This window comes from Rhamphochromis longiceps, linkage group LG3 (assembly GCF_057381845.1).
Source record: "Rhamphochromis longiceps isolate RC_006_pf linkage group LG3, R_longiceps_female_GT1.1, whole genome shotgun sequence".
NCBI lineage: Eukaryota > Metazoa > Chordata > Actinopteri > Cichliformes > Cichlidae > Rhamphochromis > Rhamphochromis longiceps.
Window position 1 is genome coordinate 20,539,480 of NC_140559.1, and position 9,563 is coordinate 20,549,042.

Below are 9,563 nucleotides of genomic sequence, written 5' to 3' on the forward strand. Positions count from 1 at the left end.
GTACGTGTTTTTACGTGTTTTGGAGTTTGTACATGCTTCAGAGTTCATACGTGATTTGAAGTTTGTATGTGCTTTGTCTCTTGGGGCCACCGTAAATATACTTTTATTTATTCACTCCACATAAAATGTAATAAATAAATCATATAATACAAAAATCAACTATTCACATTTCAACTTTTAACTATTTAAATTTTCAGCTTTTTCTTTTTACAAATTTAAAGTGAAAAGAACACAAAACACTGCAAACCACAACACAATTAAATATAAATTATAATATGAAAACAAACAGAAGATGCACATTCTCTGTCATATGGACCTGCATGAATAAACTTTCTGAATCCTTTATCATCTGCAACCGAAAATAGTTGTGGATGATTACTATACCTTTCTAATGTTGTTGTCCCTGCCTCTCTTTCTCTCTCTCTGGCTCTGTTCCTGTGCCACTGAGTGTAACTACCGCCCCTCCCCCCTCTGCCCAGCGTAAAGCACAAGGCTCGCGTGCTGAGTGAAGCGGAAAAAAAGTGCGAGAGAGAGGCTGAGAGAAAGGAAAAAAACCCACGTGACGGCTCGCGATAAGGACCCGGCTCGCATCGTTCACGTCAAAGAGCCGGCTCTAAGAGCCATTTCGTTCGCGAACGACCCATCACTACAGACTTCATTCAAGATGTGGGTGTTTGATGGAGAGCTGCGGTTAGTGAGAGTTTGGAGACAGTTTGGAGGTTTATGAGAGTGAGGAGAGAAAGTCAGGAGAGAATGGAGCCAGCTAAGAAGAGGAGGATGTCCTCCCCTGTGTGGGAACATTTTGATCTTATTCCTCCCAACAAGGTATGTAAATTTCTACAGAAGATGTATTTTCATAATACTGATGGTGCAATACAATTTATGTTAAGCAGCTTTACTTTTGTACAAAGTGAAGTGTTTGCTATGTGCCAGGGAGCTGGGATATAACAACAACACCTCATCCATGCTTAGGCACTACAGAGCTTTGCATGAGAATAAGGGGAACACCGATTGTGGAGCAAGACCAGGTGAGCCATCAAATGCAATGATAATATAGCATGCAGTAATGTTACTAAATGATATAACAATATTATACAGCTATTATAAGTTACGTGTGTGATATTTATATTTGTGCTTTGTCTTTATTGTCTTTCCTCAGGAGAACAATCTCAAATAGATGAAGACCTGGTTACCATGGTGATTGAGGACTCCCAGCCATCTAGCATTGTGGAGGACAAAGGATTCAAAAGATTTGTTAAATCATTAAATCCTAGCTATGTTCTCCCCACTAAAAAGGTCATAAAAGCAGTGAAAATTTAGTTTTTACAGAATAAAATGTGAACAGGCAGGACTGAGGCTCAAAGCCTCAGTGTGTAGCTGTCCATACCTCAACGTTACAAAAGCACAACCGCTGTCCACACCCCAACCACACCTCACCTCACAGTAAATGATCATTTCCATTTTAAGCATTTCCAAATGATCATTTTCCATACTGCCAGTATAAATATACACAGTATACTGCATCACTACAATATACATGTTTTACACACTCCTTTTGTTGTTGACATTTACAGGCTGTATGCAAAAGGCCACACTCTTCAAATTCATGCCAACTAATATTTTTACGTCCAGTAGGTGTCCTACTAGAGCAAATGAAGCTTCAAGACGCTTTGCAGTGGGGTGAACTAATTGGATGAAAAGCTTCAGTGCTTCATGAAGCTTCATCTGCCCATCACTAATATTAAGGACACTTACCGCTGAGGTGAAATGAGTTTATAGATGAATTGAGGGGAGAAAACGCTTTGTTTTCCAACACCGTTCTAAATGCCATAAGCTCACAGCCACAGCAGGAGTCGAACCCGGAAGTATCCCTCAACAGCTGGTTTTCAGAGTTGCCGCGACGTGGAAGGAGCCAATCAGAAGAGGGTCCTCAAATCAGCTGACGTGGGTCATGTGACAGGGAGTAGTTGATATGGGTTACACGAGCTAACTCCCTGCTAACTTCTAACTCTGTTAAATGTCATAAATTCTGTTTTCATGGATGACTGAATGTTAAACTCAATTGTTACACCTGGTAGAGCAGAACGCTGATCATTTTATTAAAGATGAAAGACTTTAGACAGTTTTTCAACTCTCAGTAATGCCATAGTGATCGTTTGATATATGGACCTGCAGCGGAGTTTAGGTCCAGACACGGCTAGTGACGTCAGACTGAACAACCGGATAGTAGCCCCCCATTTTATTTGATGCTCAGAGATATTTTCTTTTAGAAGACCACTGTAATGTCAGTTTTACTGTTGTATAAGTTCCACCAGCAGAGGGCGCTCAGTACTGTACGCATCGGTAGCTGACGCTACACTAGAAGAAGTAGTGTCAGTGGTGAAGAGGCAGCGTACGAAATAACTGATTAATCAGACATTTTTCTGTCTTTGCAGGTAAGCTGGGTGATTGGTAATATAAAACAGAGGTTCTAAAACTGACAGACAGCAGTAGCGATTAATGATAAATGTTTTGTTTGTGGCGAATGTTAAGCTAAAGAGCTAATTTCCAAGTTGGTCCAGTTGTTAGGCTGTGCCGATCCAAGTGTTAGACTGTACCTAAAGCTTGTGAGTTCATTGCAGGTATGTTGTTGGGTTAAAGCTACACTTAATATGTTTTGCACAATATGAGAAATGTAAGTTGCTTTATGTTTAGAGTGAATGCTATAGAAATATATTAAGAAACATGTTAATTTGAAAGGGATAGAGTTGAATAAATACAGTTAATAAGACAGGTTCATAAATAGATTAAAACAGAAGTAAAAACAAGATAAAACTGTAATGAGAGTTCACTATGTTATTCATGCGTATAGTAAAATGTATTTTTGTGATTTAACCAGTTTATAAAAGTGGTGCATATGAATATGAAACTGTATAAGTTACTTGTATAAAGTAATGTTGTTGACACTAGAAGAAGTAGTGTCAGTGGTGAAGAGGCAGCGTACGGCCCGTGCGCTGAAAGAACTGATTAATCAGACATTTTTCTGTCTTTACAGTTTTCTGTAAAAATAAATATGTTGCACAGGAGATGAGTTGGCCCATCATTGCAGCGGTGTAACATTTACGTTACCGAGGCGATTTGCCTCGGTAAAATGTCAACCATATTTGCAATGCCGAAAACTCAGGGTTTACTCTACAGTTAGCCAGATAAGTAAAAATCCAGTTTCAGGCTTCATCAGTGAACTGTTAAGTGTTAGCTTCCCTTTATCACTTCATGAGTTTTTCAACTATGCGTCATACCCAAATGTAAAATTTTTGACGGTACTGATTTAAAACAAAGATTCCCTGTGGGGCCTATTGTTCATGTTCTTTTATTTATTTATTGACTTTACTTTATTGTTCATATTATTGTCTAGTGGATGTTGTGCTGTGTTACCCGTTATCTGATCGAGGGGATTGGTGAAAGATGAGATGAGATGAGATAGCCTTTATTTGTCAGTTGCAGGTCTTTTGCCCACAACCGAGATGACAGACCTTGCTGACCGTACATACAATACAAACATCACATTGGGGAGACAGGTCAGGCCAGGTAGCGAGGAAATAAAACATTGAAATGTGCAACACAAAAGGATAATACAGGAATGCACAGGTATCAACACACCATAACACAATAAACACAGACAAGCAACACGGTAAAGAGTTCCAGTGTGTACATCTGATCTGGGACCGCTACAATCTTTCGACTGCGCCTCCAACTGACCCGATGGGGTAGCTGGGTTATGATGGTAATTGAGAATTTCAAGCTGTTTTTAACACTCCGACACTGGTCTCTCAATCTCCCGTTAATAGCTGCGAGCTTCTCCGTGATGTTATTAGCCGTCGATTCTGTGGTCTTGTCACTCTTTTTGCTCACATAGCAGATTCTGAGACCTCACGACCGCAGCCAACTGATCCGAGGTGTAATCCAGCTCCGCCCAGAGATGTTGTTCTGAGTTGATTCTTTCCTGATGATAAGATAAGAAAGCTGAGAAATAGTGTCACGGTTCTGGGTCCGTTGGACCCAGTATTTTGAGTTTATTATATTTCGGTTTAATTCTGCTTCATGGATTGTTTTCTTATTCTCGTAGTGATGATGATTATTATTAGTTTCTTGATTCTGTTTATCCGTGCTTAAGGATTTGTTCTCGGTTATATCTCACATTTAGTTTAGTTCAGGTTCCATGTGTCATTCTGTCTGTCTGTCGCTCAGTGTCAAGTCTGCGTGCTTGTTTAGTAATTCATGTTTCCTGTTTTATTGTGAAAGTCTTTGTCTTATGTTAGTGTGTGCAGCTTGGTTCCCCCCGTCTCGTTAACCCTGATCTCTCCCAGCTGTGTCTCCCTCCTGTTGCCCATTCCCTGATTACCATCCTGTTTATATTAGCCCTGTGTTTTCCTGTGCTCAGTGTCGCGTCGTACCCTCAGAATTATGCCTGTGTGTTCCGTTCTCAGTGTCATTGTTCAGTTCACATTTTCGTTTATCACCAGCAATAAAGCTATGGTTCTCAGTTTCAATTCAGTCTCAGAGTCTCGCATTTGGATCCTCCTCTCCATCCGCCTGCACACAGAGCCCTGACAAATAGAAGACAAAAAGGGGGGCAGGGGAAAAATTTAATGACAAAGTATTGTCCTTAAAGTTAACATTGTGTCTTTTTTGTGCTGATAGACAGCAGATGTAGATGTGTGTACCCAATAGGGCAGGGACATATTATACCGTTCACGGTAATACCGGTATAATGTTAGGCAACGATAGGAAAATGAAATATCGCGATAGAATGGGAGTAAAACGCGCATGCGCAGTGCCTTTGTTTTCATACGCACATGGCCGATTGTTGAGTGAAACAGATGAACCAGAATTGGTTTGTAAAAATGGTGCAACTTCCGTGATGTGGAACTGGTTTGGTGGTTGTCCCTCAGATACACAACAAAGCACATTTCTTTTGCAGAACATGCAAGCGGCCGTCGTTATTGTCGTATTTGTCGGACTAAGATGCTCTTAAATCTGGGAGTAATCTGGGTCCTAAACTCTGTATTCTTCAGGTCAAACAACACTGCAGCATCACTGAGAGTTAAAAGCTGTCTAAATTCTTTCATCTTTAATAAAATGATCAGCATTGCTGCTTTACCAGGTGTAACTTCCAGGCATCCATGAAAACAAAAGTTATTACATTTAACGGAGTTAGAAGTTAGCAGGAAGCTAGCAGAAGTTAGCTCGCTAGTTTCGCTAGTTACGTAAGCATGATATAGCATGTTCTGACTGAGAGATTTCTGAAAAAAGTCAAACGTACAGCTCTGCTATCACTTCCAACATAAATGAAGACAGGAAACTAAACAGCAGTGACGTTTGTAGGGTTACTGAAGTTGGGCTAGCTGGTATATAATGATGTGCTACGTGATCGCTAGCGACACAGCTATGTTAGCATAACATAAACAGTGAAGCTGGAGGACGAACACTAACACTTTTCCACTTATGAAGGTTCCTCATGGTTAGAGACAAATGCAATCGCATGGCAGGATGCTGTAAACGGACCAAACTTCAGTCAGGAGAACAACTGAGATAATCCATCCACAATACAAGGTTAGTCATTAATATACTGCCACAACATGGGAATAGAACAGCTGCCAGAGAATTCAACATTAATAAATCAATGGTACAGAAGTGGAGGAAGCAAGAAGAATGAGTTTAATAAAGTTTGATTTATCTGACTGCTTTGTTTCGCTTAATGTGCCTTATAATCCCGTGCACCTTATGGTCCGAAAAATACGTACTGCACACTGCAGTTTAATGTTGCGAAGCTCCTCTTTTTAACTTCAGTGGATATTATACATGGTTATGCTCAGGATATGTCAGCCCATTTCTACTGGAAATGCCTTTTGGTTAAACTTTCAGCAAGGAATTTGCATTTGCACTGTTAAATTTTTATAAAGCTTTAATGTACATAAAAACCAGCTTCTTATTTAAGTGAAAATAAATGGAAGGTTGTCTTTTTGCGCTAGTAATGTTGTGGAGTTGTATTTTGTCTCGCATCAATTATATTGTCAGTTATATCGTTATTGCAAATTTTCAAATATATATCGTGATAAATATTTTTGGCCATATCGCCCTGCTCTAGTACCCAAGCAAATATACAATTTTGGTGTGTGTGTGTGTGTGTGAGACAAACCTCAGACCCCGAAGAACCATCAGAAGCCTGGCGGAGCCCCTACGACATAAGAGGCTTGAGTCAAGCCGGACCACAACCACCAAGGCAACAGGCCAGCAAACCATAATACTCAGTATAATTAGTAGATAGGCGACTTGAAATGTGAGTAGGGCTGGGCGATATGGCCTAAAATTCATATCGCAATATAATTTGAAGCATGTGCAGTAACGATATATATCACGATATATTATTTTCTTCTGTATAACGTATTTTCTGTCGTGTTATTCAATTATACGCGGGTCCACTGTACGATTCATAACCACACTTTATTTTCCTTGTTCTTGCTCTGCCCCCACATAACATAACATTCTCTACAGAAACACACCGGTCTCGCCCTCTAGCTGCCATCAGCCTAACTACACTGACCGGCTGCATTAACATCTACTGTACAATGCAATTACAGCACATCTCCCCTTTCTAGAATCAATGGGTAGACTACCATTGACTCACCAGACCTTAGAGGGTTATTCTGCCTCTGTGGCTGGAAGGTCTGGTCCTGCGCTTACCTGTAAGGAATACTATATAATGAAAATCTTAACTCTGATTAACCCAGTAAGTAACACAAATTCTCACATGCTAACTTGTCACACCTCCTGCATTTCCCAACTTCTGAACATGCATTTCTGAAAAAGACAACCTTTTAGCTTTTACACTGTTACCCATATTGTGCAACAATACTACGAAGGAGGGGTATTCTTATATAAAACAGTCCTTTCCATCTTATCCGTTACAAGTCCAATCTGGTTGGTCTCACAACCACTCTTCCGGATCTGGTTCTGGGTGTAGATGGAAGCTCTGGAGAAACTGTCTCTGGCATGTCCGTGGAGCACTGCTCCCCGGCATCTGCAGATTCTGGCTCCCCATTATTGCTCTCAGTTTGGTCTGGAGAATTTTTCATGGGAACAAGATGCCGACGATTCTGCCTAATTGTCCCACGAGGTCCCTCCACGAGATATGATCGTGGTGTGGAGTGGCTGCCAATAACGGTGCCACTGGCTCTCTGGTCTGTTATCCACACTTCTTGGCCTGGAGTGAGTCTATCGAGGCTGCGTGCGCGATGGCGAAGGTTATATGACTGTGCCTCTTTAGTCCTCCTCTCCTTTTCCCTCCGGGCGACAACCACACTATCAGGAAGTGCGGGGTCTAGCAGAGATGGCAGTATTGGCACTGTGGTGCGAAGCCGTTTCCCCATCAAGAGTTGGGCTGGACTATAGCCATTCTGCAGTGGGGTGGCTCTGTAAGCGAGCAGAGCCAAGTGTGGATCAGCAGCTTTCCGCAATAGATTCTTGACAGTCTTAACTGCTCGTTCGGCTTCGCCATTGCTTTGGGGATATTTCGGGCTGCTTGTAATGTGACAGAAGCCATACACTTTTGCAAATGTCTCAAAAGCTGCCCCTGAAAACTGTGGCCCATTATCTGTTACCAGTTGCTCGGGGATCCCATGACGTGCAAAAATCCCTTTGAGATGATGGATCGCGTCCTCTGACCTTGAAGGTGTGAGAGGGGCAATCTCAACAAATCTTGAGGCATAATCCACAACAAGAAGGTAGGTTTTCCCTCTCAGCATAAACAGATCGGCTCCTAGCTTTTGCCACGGCCGCCCCGGATACTGTGATGGCATCAGCGGTTCTGTGTGGTTTTCTCTCACCTGGCAACATGTCCGACAGTTAAGGACAAGCTCATTTATCTGCTGGCTTAGCCCTGGCCACCAAACCGACTGTCGTGCTCGCTGTCTGCACTTAACCACTCCCTGGTGACCTTCGTGTAGTCTGGTGAGCACATCATTTCTCATAGTTGCAGGTATAACCAACCTGTCCCCTTTGATTAGCAGACCATCATGTACGGTGAGGAACGCCCGTTCTGCCCAGTACAGTCTTAGCGCTGGTTCGCTGTTGAAATGTGTGGGCCATCCTTCCTCACACAGCTGCATCACGCGAGCACATACGCTGTCCCTCTTCAGCTCTTCTCCCAGCTGCTCCAAGAAATTGTTGCTAGCTGGCAGATTGTCCATCAACATGTCCACGTAAATATTTGTGCTCTCCAACAACTCCTTGTCTTGAAGTGTTTCTTTTGTTTTCACTGGAGATCGTGAGAGCGTGTCAGCTGTCCACAGGTGTTTGCCTGGTACATGCGAAATCGAGTAGGAATATCGCATGAGGCGCATCCTAAAGCGTTGAATTCTGGGAGGGAGCGCATCCAGAGTTTGTGCCCCCAGCAGACTTAGCAGCGGCTTATGGTCTGTCTCCATTTGAAAGTGTTTGCCAATAAGAAAGTTGCGGAACCGCTCACAAGCCCAGGTCAGACCTAAAGCCTCCTTTTCAACCTGAGCGTATCTCTGTTCTGTTGCGGTGAGGGAGCGTGATGCGTAGGTAACAGGTCTCCACTCCTCATCCCATCTTTGAAGCAACACACCCCCTAAGCCATACGATGATGTGTCCGCTGACACCTTGCAGTCACGGCTTGGGTCATACATGGCCAACACTGGCGGTGATGTGAGCGCATCTTTCAGGTTCTGAAATGCTCTAGCCTGGTCAATGTCCCATCTCCAGCAGTTTTTCTTAGACAGTAAGTCTCTTAGAGGTTTGTCCCTCTCTGCGAGCTGTGGGATAAACTTTCCAAGCTGGTTAACCATTCCCAGAAAGCTCCTTAACTCACTCACACTTTGTGGCTCCTTCATCTCCCTCACAGCCCGGGTCTTGCTTGGGTCAGGGCTGATACCGCTGGCTGAGAGAACATGCCCTAAAAACGTCACCTGCTGTTTCGCGATGTCGCACTTGTTAATGTTTAGGGTGATGCCAGCCTTTTGGATCCTGCCCAGCACAGCGTGTAGGCGAGAGTCATGCTCCTCCTGCGTTCTGCCCCAGACCAGCACATCATCCATGTGGCAAACCACCCCTTCCATACCATCTGTGACCTCTGTGACCATCCTGTTCTGGAAATGCTCCAGTGCTGAAGCAATCCCAAAGGGCAGTCTCTTGAAGTAATACCGCCCAAACGGTGTGATGAAAGTGGTGTATTTGGCTGAGTTTTCCGTCAGAGGTATCTGCCAAAACCCCATGTTAGCGTCCAGCTTGCTGAATATGCTGGCACCAGCCAATCTGCCCAATGTTTCCTCCACCGATGGCAGTATGTACTTCTCTCGACACACCGACTCATTGAGGTGTGTAAGGTCGACACATATGCGTACATCTTCTATCTTCTTTGGTACCACCACCATGCCTGAGCACCAATCAGTTGGCTCCTCAATCCTGCTGATCACCCCTAGTTCTTCCATACGGGCCAGCTCCTGCTTAACTTTGTCCATCAGAGGCAACGGGATTCTCCGTGGCGTCTTCAAGGAAAAAGG

At 43.2% G+C, this 9,563-nt stretch overlaps 1 long non-coding RNA gene across 1 annotated transcript; it reads left to right on the plus strand.

Moving 5' to 3' along the window:
* The first annotated feature begins 689 nt into the window (after nucleotides 1-689).
* Nucleotides 690-1,516, plus strand: LOC146673356 (uncharacterized). The gene is made up of 3 exons (XR_014910598.1): nucleotides 690-825; nucleotides 973-1,028; nucleotides 1,160-1,516. It is a non-coding gene; the product is annotated as an uncharacterized LOC146673356 (long non-coding RNA).
* Nucleotides 1,517-9,563: the final 8,047 nt, after the last annotated feature.